This window comes from Equus quagga, chromosome 21 (genome assembly GCF_021613505.1).
Source record: "Equus quagga isolate Etosha38 chromosome 21, UCLA_HA_Equagga_1.0, whole genome shotgun sequence".
Taxonomy (NCBI): Eukaryota; Metazoa; Chordata; class Mammalia; order Perissodactyla; family Equidae; genus Equus; species Equus quagga.
Window position 1 is genome coordinate 6,859,269 of NC_060287.1, and position 19,232 is coordinate 6,878,500.

Genomic DNA, 19,232 nt, shown 5'->3' on the forward strand with positions numbered 1-19,232 from the left:
TATACATTTATTTACTTGTTTATTGACATTTTTAGAATACAGGCTTCATAAAGACAGATATTTTCATGCTTGCTTTGTTGCTAAATCTCCGGTACCTAGAACATAATACATAACAAATATAAATATGTCCTTGGTAAGTGAATTTCAATGTATTAGAGAATTGAGGTTATATATAATTTTTCTTACATATCTCTCCAATACCCATGTGGTATTCTAGTATTACTGTACATATTTAAAAAAAAATGTAAGGAAAGAAACACAAGATAGCTTTTAGATTTATGAGAAATTAAATTTAGAATTTCCCATCAATATCACATCTGTATATTCTCTGCTTGGTGATGCAATTTTATTTTTAGATTTTGTTTCCATAAATTATTTTCCTGTTATATATTTTTTAAAGATAAAAGCACTCAACCATTCTCAACATACTCTGATGGCCCCAAGACACTGCTTCATCTTCATATTTAAAATTAAATAGCTTATTATTTTTCCTTCTGAATGATGCTGAAGCAAAATGCTGTTAGTAATAGTAATAATACCTAGGCTCTTTACATGTACCACTTTAATTTATAATATATTACAATTATATTAAATGAAATCAAAGATGCCATCAATTGTAAAATATACCATTATCGTACATATTACTGAAAAAGAAGAGAAACGGTTCTGCCAATTAAAATGTGACATAATGCTTTCATTGGAAAGGATTTATAAGTAATTATACTTGATATATTTTATATTTGTCAATAGAGCTATTTTAGTTGTATTTGCATAAATTTAGACCTAGATATAAATATATAGCAAATAAATTGGATAAAGTAGCCTTAAAATATTTTTTTTGAAAACTAATTGTTCCAATCACTTTTCTACTTAGAGTCTTCCTATTTTTATTCTCCAGAAGATTTTCTCTATGCAATTGAGATGTAGAATTTCTACAAAAGTTTTTCACTATTGTCAACTGGAATTTTTTTCCAAGCTCTAACTCTCATTCTGCAAAATTTGGAGATGATACTTTATTTATCAGGCCAGAAATTTTCATCAGAAGTTGTTCTAACAACAGCCAAATTCAATTCCTTCTTCCAGCAGTTCTTAAATCATGAGTTGACTGAAACTAAAGGGTTTGCATATGTCCACTTGTCACAAGAAAAGTACCCTAGTTTATGCATGTACAAGCAACGACAATTACAAAATGGCTGCCCCTGGACAAGAGCAAGGGGAATTCAGAGATGTTAGAATGAGAGATCTTTGAATGGACCACATATGTCACATCACATGTCATTAATTTTAAGAACTCGAAAGACCGTATGCTAAAATCCAAGCAGCTGAGGGAATTAAGGCCTGCCCAAATTCATTTGGCTAGTAAGTAACTGACCTAGGACTCATTTTAAATCCCATACTCCTACCCTGATAATTTGGAATAAATTATGAATATATCTGAATTATTGAAGTTGTAGTTATTATGAAAAGCTTTGCTTATATGTAGATTTTAGTCTCATGTTAAAATTATAAAAATATGTGGTCCCCATGATGTTTCTTATATCTTTGAAAATCCACTTTTCCTACTGATTTAAGCCTTTTTAACCACTGATTTAGTTATGAAATATAAATTTACCTCTTGTTTATTGATTTTTCATGTTTTAAATTTCAGTCAAAAAATACATTTGACTTGTAAAGATGGAAAGCCCTTACTTATTATTAATCTAGATTATTCATTTGATGGCAAAGCACGATCTTAATCAAAACAACCAACCTTTGTTAAATTGTTAGCTAAGAAGAGACAATTTTGTAGACCTTTATTCAAGGATAAAACTTAAAAGCTTTACAAATAGAAGGGATCTTCCAGATACATGATCTCTAGCATAATTTACCATTTTTCCAGTGAAGAGTCTGTGAACTAGAAAGTTAAGTGACTCTCTCAGTGTCACGTGCTGGTTAGTGTCCTCAGCCAAACAAAATCTGAGTCTAACCAAAGTCCACTTGTTCCTCCTACTGCTCTATGCTGGCTGGAGTGTATCTGTGGCTTTCTATTTCTGTGAGTGCAAGAACCGTGCCCTCTTCCTCTCTATATCCCTACTGCCAGCACCATGCCCTGATACACAGTGGGTATTCTCTACATCGCGAAATGTATGACTATCTTGACCATCTGATCCCAAACCAGAGCTTAAATGGGATAAATACTTCAGAAATACCTATGCATTTTGTCTAGAACAGAATAGCATTTTTGTATTTTTAAAAATAAATTTTAGGGTTTTTTTGTCATTGCCTAACTGTAATAACACTCAAAACAATTAAATATGTTATATGTGATGTATATCTATCCATCTATCAGTCTGTCTGTCTGTCCATCTACACAGTATATGTGTATATACACATACCCACACACACACAGAATGCAATGTGGTGAAAGAGACGCAAGACTAGCCTGTAGAATCTAACAGTTTCTGCACAATTCTCCAGATGACCTAGAGTATGGTGCAGCAACAGAGTGGATGGAGTCTAGGACCTATATATAAAATATATAAGCTAGATAGGTGATAGATAGATAGACAGGTAGATAGAGATAGTTACAGATATAAATGTTATCCATATGTGTAGTATATATATATATATATGTTAGAACATATTTATTTATATATAATATATATACATATATAAGTAGTTTGACTGTTAGTATGGTTATGCAATTAAAAAATAAAATCAGCTTAAAATGGTGAGAAGTATGCTATTCCGATTTTGAGAGTATGAATCTTAGTGATTGAAGTGGCTGACCTAGACTGATAGATGTATGTATCATACATACAACATTGGCTGTCTTCTCCTTATGCCATTTCTGCCTCATTTATTTGAGCATTTTAGAATGGTATATATTTACTAAAAAAGCATATAAAAAGGAATTTTTTTCTCTGAAATAATATAGAATCAAGATCACGGTTTAATTTTATGTGCTGTGTTTAGGCACTATCCAGTTTCCAAAGTTATTATCAATATATTTAGCCCATATCAGTTAAGGAAACAAATCCTATTACATAAGTATATTTTTAATGTTTTTCTGCAATATGGTAGAATTAAAATTACTCTGCCTTCCAATCAGATCATAAACAGTGCAGTAATCAAGCCTTAATTTAGCGAGTTCATTTTTCTATTACACTGTTTTCAACACAAAGTTACTGCATTCGTATTTTGATAGTCTGAGGTCAAACTGAAAGAGAGTTTGAAAAACTAACTATAAGAAACACCTTGAGCTAAACGTAATGGAGGTTGACTTTGAGACTCCCTCAGTCAAGCTTTATATTGGTCTCTTATTTAGTCATATTCAAAGAAAAAGATAACAGTATTTTATTGAAAAATCTAAGGCATTTACATTTTAAAAATTTACAGCAGAGGCAGATGTTCAGGGAAAAAATAAAAACTCACTCTTCAACATTTTTAACTGTTCTTAGTCTCTCCATTGACTTCTTTCTCCTAAGTGTTACGGTGAAATAATTTTGAAAATACAGTTTTCATAAATATTAAAGTAATATGAAAGACATCTGCTATTTCATACTGATTATTCATGTAAGACTGTGAAGTATGTAGCGTTGTCTTAAATATGCATTTGTTAGGACAGTTGGACATAAAATAATTGGCTTGGTTATTTGAAAAGTGTGATGGGCGAGAAAAAAGGTAAAAGATATCAGAATTCAGTGTACTCTGTAATGCTACTGTGGAGTAGGAGTGGGAAGAGTGCGGCCCGCCTGCCAAATGTGGCCTCTGCCTATTTCACTAAATTTGTATTCAAACACAACCAAACCCATTCATTCTGATATTTGTCTATGGCTGCTTACATACCACAATGATAGAGTTGAGTAGTTAAGATAGACACCATATGTGGTCCACAAAGACTGAACTATTTACTATTGGGTTCTTTACAGAAACATTTTGCCAAGCCCATGATAAGACCTTGAAAGAAAGAGATCTAAGGATTACTCATCTTTTGTACTTAAACTGCCTGTTTCAAAATCTAGCCATTGCCTTCTTATTAGAACAAAACCCATGAATTCCCTCTACTGAAGATGTCATTGACTGCTCTTCCTCCTGTTATCTCAATGGCTCACTTACTCTCCTTATTCAAGTCTCTACACAAAAGTGTCCCAGTCAGGCCTTTCTTTTAGATCATATCATCCACATCTACACACTTGCCCCATTCCTCTCTGTCATCTTAATTGGCTTTATTTTTCTTTACAGCTGTTGTCAACTTGCTGCTGAGACAGTGTTAGGTGTTCACCAAATCTATTTCCTGTTAGTCCCCTGGGTATGAAGACTATATTTCCCAATCTTTCTTAGACATATGAGACACGGAGTTCTGGCCAGTGAAATGTGGCTCCCAGAATCAAGTTTCTACATGGTCCTTCAGATGCCCACTCTTCTTTTCTGTCTATCAGGCAAATGACTAACCTATAAGAATGGTGGAACAACTCAGTGACAGAGCTTGGGACACTAAAGGATTGTTCGGAGCAGAGACTCCGCCTCACTCTGCCCCACCACTGAGCAGCATTATTTGTGACATGATTGAAAAATAAACTATTTTGTTTCAAGCTCCAAAGTATTGAAGTTGTTTGTGTCCGGTGATACCCTATCCTAATATTTACCACCTGAAATGGCACACATTTATTACTTCATTGTTCTACAAGTAAAATTTAAGCTTCATAAGACCACGGAATTTATTTTGTTCACTACGAGAGCACTGCCTGGCATTTGATAGGTGCTCAATAAATTTTTTCAAATTTTTTGTGGAAGAAATAATTGAGTGAATGCAAGAGGAAGGCTGAATATCAAAATCACTCTGAGGATTTGTGCCAAACACACAAGCGAAACTGCATAGATTTTCCTGGGCTCTCTTAAAACTATTCCTCCCTTTCAGTGACTGTCATAAGAAGAAAGTGTTCTTGATGACAGTAAAGGTAATGATAATAATAGTAATGGTGAACATTTACTGAGCATTTGGCACCAGATATTTTTTAAGTCCTTTCATGTATTATCTCATTTAAGCTTCATCATACACTTACAACATAGGCAATCTAACTGCTTCCATTTTACAGATGAGTAAACTGAGCCACAGAGTGGCCAAGTAACTTTGCCTAAGGTCACACAGCTAATAAGTGGCCAAGCCAGGGTTTAACATCAGGCACTCTGGCTCCACTGTGCTCTCAACTAATGTATTCTAATGTTGAGAGTTCCTCAAGTAAGATGGAGAAAGTATAGAATACTGGAGTATACAAAAATATGAGGGAGATGTGGAGACGTCCTCTTTTTACTTTCATGAACTTTTTTAAACTAAGCTTTTGAGCACAAACTTCTTTTCTGTTTAGTGGAAATAATATAATTTTAGCTAATTGTGAATGTAGTCAAAACAGGTTTCTTTCAAGGAATTCAGTTTTCTTTTATATTCTGTCCATCTCCAAAAGGTTTTATCAAAGATCTGGAAGGCAAACTGCCAGTGTTCAATTTTTGTCCGGGGTCCCTGCTCCTTGCTACTCCATTCTTTGGTTCCACTGGTTCATAGTTATCAGCATGTATGCTCTGAATTCCTCAAAATGTCCTGTTTCCTATCTGGTTCTGAGCCCAGGCATCAGCATCCTCCTTATCCTGACTACAGAACTCTTCAAATCTATAGATATTCTCCATGTATCTCTGTGACTCTTCTGGAGAGCGCTAGAGAATTCTGGGCACTCCCATGTAACTATGGGCCTTCATAAAACTCAAAAGGATTGTTTCAGGGCCTGTCAACTTAGCTAGACCATGCAGCCAAAATCATATCTAGTTGATTGTCACTGAATCATGGCAAGACTTGAGGGAATTCTGGAAACTTGCTGATTTCCTCAGTCCCATCTGGCAAACAAGGGTCCAGATTCCTCTGCTCAGATTTCAAAATTTAATTGAGGACTTTTGTCCTTCCTTTAGGGTTTTGACCTCATTGTGAGTGAGAAATATGTTTCCAGGACTTCTCTTGGGGACCTTAAGGAGCATCTAACTGTGTCTGATTATTGTCCTGTGATTTTGCCATTAGAATCTCATTTCCTCTGTGGCAAGAAAAACTTGCCTTTTGTTTAAATCTTTCTAAGGTCAAAATCCAACATTACTTTCTATTTTACTCTGCATTTCTGTGTAACAACCATACTTTGAGAGCAGCAAGCATAGAACATGCTCTCCTCTCCTCTTCCGAAATGGAAAAAGGGTCAGTTATCCAAACAATTCTGAGACAAAAGGAAATGTGCATATTTCAAAATAGTATGGAAGCACAGAACAACCTATGGCATTCGTCCACTTGATATGAAAATCGCATCCATTAGGAGACAGTTGGGATTAACCTTAGTCTGAATTCTGTTCAAGATTTTAAGAACAAACAATTGCTCTTTATAACTTCCATAAGCCTTTTGTTTATAATTATGACAAAGGACATTGTGAATGTGAAATAGAAATCAAGGGGGCAGACATCTCCAGAGATAGCCCATCAACTAAGCACTTTTATATGATTTATAATTTACACCTTAAAGCCATCCTTGCAGTAAATTCTATTGTCCTCTTCTGACATGTAAGAATAGAGTAAAAGATGGGTGTGGGATTCCAACCAGGTCTAACTAAATACAAACACTTGGCTTATGCTGCCTCCAAGTAATCAATTAAAAATGGATCAAAAATGACAAATTTTGTCCAATGTAATTTCTGAAAGCTATAAAGGAACGTTATATTTCAAGTGAAAGGAAATCAAATTAAAAAGCATTTTATTTTGGAGGAATACATCAAAATTTCACATGAATTTAAAAGGAAATGTAGTACTGAGGTTCTGAACTTGGGCTCAAGCAATCCCAATCCTGACATTCATGAGGCATTACCCACACTCTAAAATTTACTCTCCTTTTCAATACATGGAGATAATAATTTTGGGTTATCTGCATGAGATACTGAGTGTACATTCTTAAGAAGTTATTCAGCACATAGGAAGGACTCTGTCAATGTTAACTACTGATATTATTTAACTCAACTAACAAACCCAAAAGGTTAATTTATTCTGCCATACCAGCACTTTAATTTCTTACTCTGTCCAGTTATGCTTCCAATCACCTAGCACACCTAACAGGCAGATGCTTCATCTCTAGGTGGTAGTGACCACTGGAGGCAACATGGTGGGTCTGAACAATGCCATTATTGCATCTCATGTATTTCTTTAGAGCTCTTCTCGCATCCTGATTGAGTTAGCTTTGGGTGATTATGCGTTCAACTCTGTGATCTTTATTCCTGTTTTTTTGCACAATTTGTTTTTATTTCAGAATATTTGCTAGACACTGCTTCACTATATAAAAGCATAAAATAGTCTATATCAGTTCAGGAGGCCTTAACCCTCTCTCCAGGACACTTACTTGGCACTTGGGTCTAATTTCTGCAACATTTGGAGCATTCCTATAATAAATAAAATTTGAAAATATATTTTTAAAAGACAATGGTTTTTACACCCCCTTAAAGGAATGGCATCTTTTTCTCCTCAGGATCCATAAATCAGATAAAAGGAGCACGGCTGGGGGTGAAACAGAAGAGGCAGAGTTTAGGCCTGGCTGCTGTGTTCCTCCTTTCCCTCTCTGTCTGGGATCTGAGGCATCTTGAGCTGTCCAAGAGGCATAGTTTAACTACCACTGCCCCCAGCCTACTCCTGCCTTTCTTCGTAGCCTCTGCTGTCTGTTCCTTCAATTTCCTTTATATTATCACAAAGGACAAAGAACTCTTAAAAGTGTTTCTGCAATTCAAATATAAAGGGACTGAGACATAAAAATGCTTACCTTGTGCATTGATTAAAATCTATTCTTCAGTTTAAATGATCATCAATTATATAACTGTACGTATATTTATCTTAACACTTTTTTGATAGAGGCAGGTAATTTTGTATTACACAGACAAATTTATCACTTTGAAACTTTTTTCTCAATTGACTACCATCCTATAATTTTAAGCATGTATTATGTCTGGAGGCAACTAGTAAAAACATCTCAACTTAACTTTCTCTGCCAATATGAAGAAAAATAATGTTTTTCCAAGATTGGTAAAAATGACTTTCTCCATTCTGAGGTGTTCATCTTAGGAAATAGCAAAGTCCCAAAAAACATGATGAGTCATTAGTTATTTTTACCTGCAATGATGAGGGAATGCTAATAAATAAAGATTTCTGAAATCTGCATTCCATTATGGATCTGAAAAGCAAGCACAGTACTTTACACAGCCCAATAAGTAAATATCATGGTTAAGGAGAGTTAATGTTCTCACAACATTTTACTATTCATCACTGCTCTGTTTACATTGTCTAATTTTATCTTCAGCGTAACACTTTGATATAGACAGGACATATATTAATATTCTAATCTGAAAAATAATGAAATTGAAGAGCAGACAGTTTAAGTGACATGCTTAAAATCATTCACCTGCTAAGAGATAACAACTAGGTTACTTGAATCCAGCATCCTTGTTCTTTCTACTAGAGCATCCTGCCAATCAAGTCGTACGCATTCAGCTAAGTATGGGTGAGTTTCCAAGGTCAAAAAAGGAGGAGGTCATTAAGCATAATTTTGAATAGTCCATTTAAGGGAAATATATTTTCTTACTTTGTTAAAAACAAGACTAGCTGATTAATGGAGACAGAGAAGAGGAAACATTAGGATAGAAAGCTGGTTTCATTAATAATATCAAATCATTATAGAAGTGAAATATTTTTCTTGAACAAAGGCTTTTATCAGAGCTTTAAACAGAGAGCCGTGTAAGTTTTCAGGTTTTTTCCTTTCTTTGAAGTTTAAAGGAACAGTGAAATATCAGTGTCATTAATTTCGTTTCACCAACATTTATTTACATCCTACTCTAAGCCAAGCACTAAGCTAGGGGCTTTGGATTAAAGACTAATAAAGTGGAGCACTTTATGGAAGACATTGCCAGCGGTCTATCAAATCTACAATCCTTCTCCTTTTCTTAACCACAGAGCAAGGTGTGTCTAAGCTTTCTTGCCTTTAGGTGTGACAATGTGGCTAAATTCTCCACAGTGGAATGTGGGTAGAAATAGGGTGCATGACCATTTTTGTCCACAACTAAGAGGGTTCCCAGAACATGGGGATTTCAGTGCTAAAATCAGGAAAGATCCAGGCAAACCAAGTTGAGTTAATCACTCTAAGTGGAAATGATGTGTCCTGCTTCCAGGCCTGGTCTCTAAGAATCTCCCATACGAATTTCTCTCTGCTCTTTCTCCTTTACAGCTTACTTGCATAGAGATAACTGTGGCAACCTCATCACCCACAGCTTTACAATGCCAAAGCTTCTGTCTGCCTGGATCCCTGTGGGACCACAAAGCAACCACAGATGGAGACTCTCCAGTCTAGAATCCCTAGCTTAGAATTTGTATATAATGATGGCAATAAACTTACTTTCTACAAAGCCACTAACTTCTGTGTGTTTACTTTTTAATCACATCTTATCTTTTCAAACTAAGATAAAATTTTTGACCTTAAATTACTTATAGTCATAAAATAAAAAACAAAAATCAAAAGAAAGGAGAGCAATCTATTATAAAAAGAGAATTAAAAGAGTAACAAGTTGAACTTTGCATTTGATATTTAAAATTGAAATGTAAACTTTTTTCACAGTATATTCAAGCATATTTTTAAAAGGACGTTTCTAGAGACACGTGATTACTTGAAAAATAGGTAATAGATGTAGCTAATTACTACTCCTTGACCCAATCTATCAGAGAGATTATCACAAAAAGTATAATTTTTGTCTAGATTTTTCTTAAAGAAATGATAAAGAGTGGTTATGGAGGAGTTATAAGGACTCTCCACAGTGAAGATATAGTATTTAATTTCTTAAATTAAAGCACTATTAAAACAACAAAGAAAAAGTTTAGAATTAAACAGGACTCATTTTACAAAACCCCTCTTCATTATGATCTATGGTTCTTTTATTGGCAGCACAAATAAAAGGAGAGTTTTATTGCTTTCAAAAATCATCAATCTTGCATATTTTTTTCAACAAACTGTGCAATTATTTTGTGAGTGCAACTTATTTTTCTCAATGCTATCCGTCCCTTTCACAGTACGAGCTACCTAATTCTTGTATTACTTGTCTCATAAGCAAAAACTCTGTCTGGATATTCTGGATTTCAGGATATGCTTCTTATGATCACAAAGATTGAGCAACTTTAATTCTTCCAACTATTTTCATAACCATAGGAGTTTGATTTATTTTATTTTCAACAATATAGGTATTGTCACTGAAATGTTGGATTTCTCTTCTGTGGCCAGAGACAGCCCTACAAAATTTGATTTTTTTTTTTTTTAGAAGAGACTTTCATAAGGACTTATCACCAAGGAATGATTGAAAGATACCTAAGAATGAAACTACATGGACTTTCGATGATTCAAAACACTGTTTAATTCAGTTACTCCACCATCGCCTCAGATAGTCACTTTCAGGTCATTTTTGGTCAAAATTCAACAAATAAATATCTCTTAGGCAGTACACTCTTAATGGTTGATCTCCTCTGTCAAACTCCAAACATTTATGCTTTTCTCATAATTCGTAACCATGGACTATGGATTTATTAATATATGAGCACGTTCTTGGAATGCTAAATGCATTAGAGATTCATCTAAAAACAAAATAAATAAAACTATATATGGATAAATCTTTTGGAACAATCAAATAGCCACTGATATACTTTCCTTATCATCCACACTCTAAATAGAATCCTTCAGTGACCATCAGCTTTATAAAACATGTTTGCTCCTCAGATACAATTTCTCTCAGGATATACTGGTAAAAATTGTACAAGCTTGAGTCCAGGTAGTGTGTGAGACTTCAGCCAGGTTTTTATGCATGTGACTCATGTCCCTGGTGTATTTTCTCTGAATTGATTATGTCCGTATACATGCTGTACAGTATATCAGCATATAAATGATACAGCAAAATGCTTTGAGCAATTTTCAAGTTGTAGAAATTACTTGAAAGTAGAGGCTAAAAACAAGGATGGTGCATCAAGGTATATGAAAGCTTAAATATTTGAGAAGAAAAACACTGATAACCTGAAAAATAAACTACTATGTTATCAATTAAAATGCCAGGAAAATGTGAAAAATTTTTAAGTTGCAATCACAAGTTCAATATAAAAAAGTTATCATCTATATATATCAAGACATTAAAGTCTGTTTTGTTTGGGACTGAAGAAAACACTTTGTTATAATTAGTCTGGATCCATTAAATGTATTTACCAAAATAAAATGTCTTAGCAATAGGAAATATTAAAGTAGAAGCTCTAATTTTATTTTAAATACAAATTTCTCTCTCTATGTATAAACAAACCACGATGAGAATGCAAAGTTCAGACAGATTAACTAGAAATAAAGAGGTCCCAGCTAGCAAAAACATATCAGCACACATTTGAAAAGAACTATTCCATATTTGCTAAGAGGCTATAGATGTTTTAGGTAGATATTCTTAATTTCATCTAAAACTATTGTGAAGTTAAAGAGAATGACAAATCAATAATCTGAGAAATTATGATTTTATTATGGATCTTTCTTGCAAAGTAGATTGTGTTTATAAATTTCATTTTCCTTTGTTATTTAATTCTCATTGACGAAGTCAACCAATGTAGATGTCAAAACATCTCTCTACAACATGAAAAGTTGAATGGCCTCTGAAACTGCTGTTGTGAAAGGTCCTCTGGATATTTACGTTATAATATAACTGATCACAATAATTTATATTACGGATGCTATCTAGGGTGCAATATCATTAATTAAATCTCATCTTAAGCTCTAACAAAGATATTTCATTTGGTTTAGCTTCGTTATGTCTGAGTTGATCCTCCATAATTAAAATACAACCAAATTACAGATAATTCTACTAATATATATAATCAAGATCAAATATTAAAATATCATTATCAATAATATAAACAGTGATATTTTGTGGGAGGAAAAGCTGTGAAATGAAGCTTCATGTACTGTGAAGAGGGGTTTCTGTAAATTAACTGGTTAAATTATACATAAACTTAATAATAGCTTACTTTCATGGTTGAGGTGTGAAATAATAGCATGAGCTTGTTACTTGGCAACGTGAATTTACACACTTTCTCTCTTAATCAAGTGTCATATTCTGCTACAAGAAAATTGCCTTTAAAAGTAAATCACGAACAAACAAACACTGAAAGAGAGAAAGATGTAGGTAATTTTCTGGAAAATTCATAGACAAACTGGATAACAGAAATCTAAGGAACCATTTTCTTCCTAGAAAGCAATGTGTTTTCCTGAAATAATCTGGATAATTGTCTAATTTTACTCTGATTTTGTAGAAATACTACAAAATTTTTGTGAACCATTTATGTACATAAATTAATTTTAAGGGAAAAACTGACCTTTTAAAATCAGTGCAGCTTTTTAATTTGGAGTGTATCTAAATATTTTAACTTTTTATGATATGTTTGGGCAAAAGAAAATTATTTTCATTGAAACACATTTTTCAACCAAAGCATTCAGTGAGAATGTGACAGTTCCCCCAAATTTGGACATTATGTTTTTAGACAATGATTATGGTTGTTAAATGATTAATTTTAGGGGATAAGAGCATTGTATGCTGGCTTTCATTTTTATTAATCTTTTTTTTCTTTAAAATGTATTATCTTTGATATAACCACAATTCCTCAACATTGGTTACTACTCTATTTAAATTAAAAAAAAATCCTTCTCCTCAACCTAAACTCAGTACTATGCTGTGGCCTGCAGCACGAGGGGATGTGTGTGGATGGAGAGAGGGGAAGAGAGAAAGAGCAGTTACTTACAAACGTAAAAGTTGTCTTAAGATCACAATTGTATTTATTGTTTACATTATCATGTACTTAGAAAACAGTAGGTGGGGGGAATTTTCTTAATCATTATTTTAGCCTTATTTTCAAAGAGTGGATGAATACCTTTATGTAAAGGTAGGCTTATTTTATAATAAAATGATTCCTTTAGGAGAATTTTATGGTGATATTTACCAAATTAAAAATGCTGTAATGGAATAATTCCATTTCATCTGCCAATAAGACTTTAAGTATGAATGTAAGCAGTATGAAACTTTATATCTCCACCTTAAATATTTCCTTTGTACCTTGTTCGATTATATTAAATAATCCCATATATGTATAATAATATATATAATTATCAAGGAATTCAATTAAAGTAGAAAACTTTTACACATTCACTCTCCCTCCAACTTAGTTTATTTATTTATTTGTTTATTTTCCATCATCATAGGAGGCTATTGACAGCAGTGCTCAGGAGTGCTTAATTTTATTTTATTTTATTTTTTTCTTTTTATACAATTTGGAGTCTGGCTTCTTTTTTTTTTAATTGAGGTAACATTGGTTTATAATGTTCTATAAATTTCAGGAGTACATCATTATATTTCGATTTCTCTGTAGGCTACATCATGTTGACCACCCAAAGACTAATTACCATCCATCACCACACTCATGTGCCCCGTTACCATTTTTGCCCCCCTCCCTCCCTTCTTCCCCTCTACCAGTCACCAATCTGATCTCTGTATCTGTGTGTTTGCTGCTTTTATCTTCTACTTGTGAGTGAGATCATATGACATTTGATTTTCTCCTTCTGACTTATTTCACTTAGCATCACACCCTCAAGGTCCATCGATGTTGTCACAAATGGCCAGGTTTCATCATTTCTTATGGCTGAGTAGTCTTCCATTGTGTATATATACCACCTCTTCTTTATCCATTTATCCCTTGATGGGCACTTAGGTTGCTTCCAAGTCTTGGCTATTGTGAATAATGCTGCAATGAACATAGGGGTACAAATATCTTTACCCATTTGTGTTTTCATGTTCTTTGCATAAATAACACAGCGATGGAATAGCTGGATTGTATGGTTGTTCTATTCTTAATATTTTTAGGAATCTACCTCTTTTCCATAGCAACTGCACCAGTTTGCACTCCCACCAGCGGGGTATGAGGGTTCCTTTCTCTCCACATCCTCTCCAACACTTATTATTTCTTGTCTTGTTAATTATAGCTATTCTTAAGGGCATGAGATGATATCTCATTGTAGTTTTGATTTGCATTTCCCTAATAATTAGTGATATTGAACATCTTCTCATGGGCGTGTTGGCTATTTGTATATCTTCTTTGGAAAAATGTCTGTTCAGATCTTTTGCTTACTTTATAATTGGGCTGTTTGGTTTTTTATTGTTGAGATGTATCAGTTCTTTATATATTTTGGATATTAACCTCTTATCAAATATATGGCTTGAAAATATCTTCTCCCAACTGTTAGGTTGTCTTTTCATTTTGTTAATGGTTTCCTTTGCTGTGCAGAAGCTTTTTAGTTTGATGTAGTCCCATTTGTTTACTTTTTCTGTTGTCTCCCTTGCCTGGTCAGACATGTTATTGGAAAATATGTTGCTAAGACCGATGTTGAAGAACATATTGTCTATGTTTTCTTCTAGAAGTTTTTACAGTTTCAGGTCTTACATTCCAATCATTAATCCGTTTTGAGTTAATTTTTGTGTATGAGATAAGATAATGGTCTACTTCCATTCCTTTCCATGTGGTTGTCCACTTTTCCCAAGACCATTTATTGAAGAGACTTTCCTTTCTCCACTTATGTTCTTGATTCCCTTGTCAAAAATTAGCTATCCATAGATATGTGGGTTTATTTCTAGGCTGTCAACTCTGTTCCATTAATCTGCGTGTCTGTTTTTGAGCTAGCACCATGCTATTTTGATTATTATAGCTTTGTACTATATTATGAAGTCAGCGAGTGTGATACCCCCAGTTTTTTTTTTTTCATCATGATTCCTTTGTCTATTCAGGGTCTTTTGTTATTCTATATCAATTTTAGGAGTCTTTATTCTATTTCTGTGAAAAATGTCATTGTAACCTTGATACAGATTGCATTGAATCTATAGATTGCTTTAGGAAACATGGACATTTAAAAAAATTTTTTTTGGTGAGGAAGATTGGCCCTGAGCTAACATCTCTTGCCAATCTTCCTCTTTTGTTTTTTTCTCCTCAAAGCCCCAGTACATAGTTTTATATCCTAGTTGTAAGTCGTTCTATTTCTTCTATGTGAGATGCAACCACAGCATGGCTCGATGAGTGGTGTGTAGGTCTGTGCCCAGAATTTGAACTGGTGAGCCCCAGGCTGCTGAAGTGGAAAATGTGAACTTAAGCAGTTGGCCATGGGGCAGGTCCCAGTATGGACATTTTGACTATGTTAATTCTTCCAATCCATTCTTTCCATTTCTTTGTGTCTTCTTCAATTTCTTTCAACACTGTTTTATGCTTGTCAGTTTATAAGTTTTTCACCTCTTTGGTTAAATTTATTCCTAGGTATTTTATTCTTTTTCTTGCAACTTTAAATGGGATTCTTGTATTCTTAATTTCTCTTTCTGCTATTTCATTGTTAGAACATAGAAACTCAACTGACTTTTCTATGTTGATTTTGTATTCTGCAACTTTACTGTATCACTTATTATTTCTAAAATTTTTTTGGTGAACTCTTTAGGGTTTTCTATATATAAAATCATGTCATCTGCAAATAGTGACAGTTTCACTTCTTCCTTTCCCATTTAGATCACTTTACTTGCTTTTTCTTGAGTAATTGCTTTGGCTAGAACTTCCAATACTACGTTAAATAAGAGGGGCAAAAGTGGACATCCTTGTCCCATTCCTGTTCTTAAAAGGATAATTTTCAATTTTCTCATTTGAGTATGATAATATCTGTGAGTTTGTCATATATGGCCTTTATTACGTTGAGGTATTTTCAGTCTATACCCAATTTATTCAGAGTTTTTATTGTAAATTGATGCTGTGTCTTGTCAAATGCTTTCTCTGCATTTATTAAGATAATCGTGTGATTTTTATCCTTCATTTTGTTAATGTGGTGTATCATGTTGATTAATTTGCAGATGTTGAACCATCCCTGAATTCTTAGAATAAATTCCACTTTATCATGGAGTATGATCTTAATATATTGTTGTATTCGATTTGTTAGTATTTTGTTGAATTGAGAATTCTTGTGTCAGTGTTCATCAGTGAGACTGGCCTGTAATTGTGTGTGTGTGTGTGTGTGTGTGTGTGTGTGTGTGTGTGTGTGCTGTCCTTGTCTGGTTGGCCTCATAGAATGAGTTAGGAAGCATATCCTCCTCTTCAAATTTTTTGAAGAGTTTGAGAAGGAAAGGTATTGTTTTCTTTGGATCTTTGGTAGAATTCACCAGGGAAGCTGTCTGGTCCTGAACTTTTATTTGTTGGGAGTTTTGTGATTACTGTTTCAATCTCCTTACTGTGATTGCTCTAATCAAATTCTCTATTTCTTCTTGATTCAGTTTTGGCAGGTTAATATGATTCTAAGAATTTATCCATTTCTTCTATATTACCTAATTTGTTGATGTGTAGATTTTCATATTATTCTCTTATAAACTTTTTTATTTCTGAGGTATCCATTGTAATTTCTCCTCTTTCATTTCTGATTTATTTGCGCCTTCTCTCTTTTTTTCTTGGTGACTCTAGTTGTTTATCTTTTCAAAGAACAAGGTCTTAGTTTCACTGTTTTTATTGTTTTTTCCAGCTCTGTTTCATTCATTTCAGCTCTGATTTTTATTATTTCCTTCCTTCTACTGATTTGGGGCTTTGTTCTTCTTTTTCTGGTTCCTTCAGGCGCACTGTTAGATTGTTTATTTGAGATTTTTCTTGTTTGTTAAGATAGATTTGTATTGCTATAAACTTCTCTCTTAGAATTGTTTTTGCTGTGTCCCATAAATTTTGGCATGTTATATTTTCACTTTCCTTTGTCTCCAGGTATTTTTTTATTTCTCCTTTGATTTCTTCATTGACCTAATCATTGTTCAGTAGCATTTTGTTTAATCTCCACATACTTGTGGCTTTTCCAGTTTCCTTCCTGTAGTTTATTTCTGGTTTCATAACATTGTGGTTAGAAAAGATGTTTGATGTTATTTCAATCTTCTTAAGTTTACTGAGACTTTCTTTGTAGCCTAATATATGATCTATCCTGGAGAATGTTCCATGTGCATTCGAAAAGAATGTGTATTCTGTGGCTTTTGGATGGAAAGTTCTGTATATATCTACTAAGTCCATCTTGTCTAATGTGTCATACCAATGTCTCCTTATTGATCTTCTGTTTGGATGATCTATCTATTGATGTAAGTGGAGTGTTAAAGTCACCCGCTATTGTTGTATTACTATTTCTCCTTTTATGTCTGTTAATAATTACTTTATATATTTAGGTGCTCCTATGTTGAATTCATAAATATTTACAAGTTTTATATCTTCGATTTTTCACTTTATCATTATGTAGTGCCCTTCTTTGTCTCTTGTTACAGTTTTTGTTTTGAAGTCTATTTTGTCTAATATAAGTATTGCTACCCGACTTTCTTTTCATTGTCATTTGCATGGAATATCTCTTTCCATCTCTTCACTTTCAGCTAATGAGTGTCTCAGGTCTGAAATGTGTCTCTTGTATTCAGCATATATATGAGTCTTGTATTTTTATCCAGTCAGTGACTCTATGTCTTTTGATTAGAGCATTTAGTCTACTGACATTTAAAGCAGCTATTAGTAAGTATGTACTTATTGCCATTTTATGTTTTTTTCTGAGTATTTTAGTAATTCTTCTCTGTCCCTTTCTTCTTCTCTTGCTCTCCTTTCTAGCGGTTTGATGGCTTTCTTTAGTATTATGTTTGGGTTCCTTTCTTTAATTTTTTGTGTATTTATTATGTTTGTGGTTTGTGATTAGCATGAGGTTCATATATAATAACATATGTATATAACAGTCAATATTAAGTCGAGGGTCTCTTAAGTTTGACCTCTTGCTACAAGCTCTACTCTTTTACTCCCCTCCTCCTGATATCATATTTAACCTCTTCTGTGTGTTGGTGTATCAGTTATCCTCCTATCATGGAAATAGGTAATTTTAGCACTTTTGTCTTTCAGCCTTCATGTTAGTTTCATAGGTGGTCGATCTTCTACCCTTGCTGTACATTTGCCTTTACTAGTGATTTTTTGGATAATTTTTGTGATAATTTTCTTATTCCTACTTGTGGTCTTTTCTTTTCCACTTAAGTCCCATTATCATTTATTGTAAGGCTGGTTTCTTGGTGATAAATGTTTTTAGTTTTTGCTTATCTGGAAAATTCTTCATCTCTCCTTCCATTCTGAATGATAACCTTGCAGGGTAGAGTATTGTTGGCTGTATGTTTTTTCCTTTAAGCACTTTAATTATAACATGCCACTCCCTTCTAGCCTTTAAAGTTTCTTCTAAGTCAGCTGATAGCCTCATAGGTTTCCTTTGTATGTAACTTGTTGCCTTTATATTGCCGCTTTTAAGATTATGTCTTTATCTTTAATGCTTGACATTTTAATTACAATGTGTCTTGATGTGGGTCTCTTTGGGTTCATCTTGTTTGGAGCTCTCTGTGTTCGCTGTACCTGAATGTCTGTTACTTTCCTTAGGTTAGGAAAATTTTCAGCTATTATTTCTTCAAATATTCTCTGCCCCTTTGTCTCTCTCTTCTCCTTTTGAGACACGTGTAATGTGGATGTTAGGGCAATTGATGTTGTCTTAGAGTTCCCTTAGACTGTCCTCATTCTTTTTAATTCTTCTTTCTTTTTTCTGTTCAGCTTGGGTGATTTCCTCTAGTCTTTCATCCAGCTCACTAATCTGTTCTCCTGTATCATCTACTCCACCATTGAGTCCCTCTAGTGAATTTTTAATTTCCATTATTATATTCTTCATTTCTGATTAGTTCCTTTTTTATATTTTCCAATTCTTTGTTGAAGTTCTCACTTTATTCATCTATTCTTATCCCACGATCAGTGAGCATTTTTATGACTATTAGTTTGTACTCTTTATCAGAAAGATTGCTTATCTCTGTTTCATTTAGTTCTTTTTCTGAGGATTTGTCCTTTTCCCTTATTTAGAATATATTCCTCTGTCTCCTCATTTTGCCTACTTCTCTGTGCTTATATTTGTGTATTAGGTAGATCAGCTACATCTCCAGTCTTGGAGAAGTGACCTTATATAAGAGATGCCTTATGAGGACCAGCAATGTGCTTTCCTCTTGTCACCAGCTCCAAATGTCCCAGGAGTCTGCCCTGTGAGGGTTACATGTGTCCTTCTGTTGTGGCAGGGTTGCTCTTGCTTCAG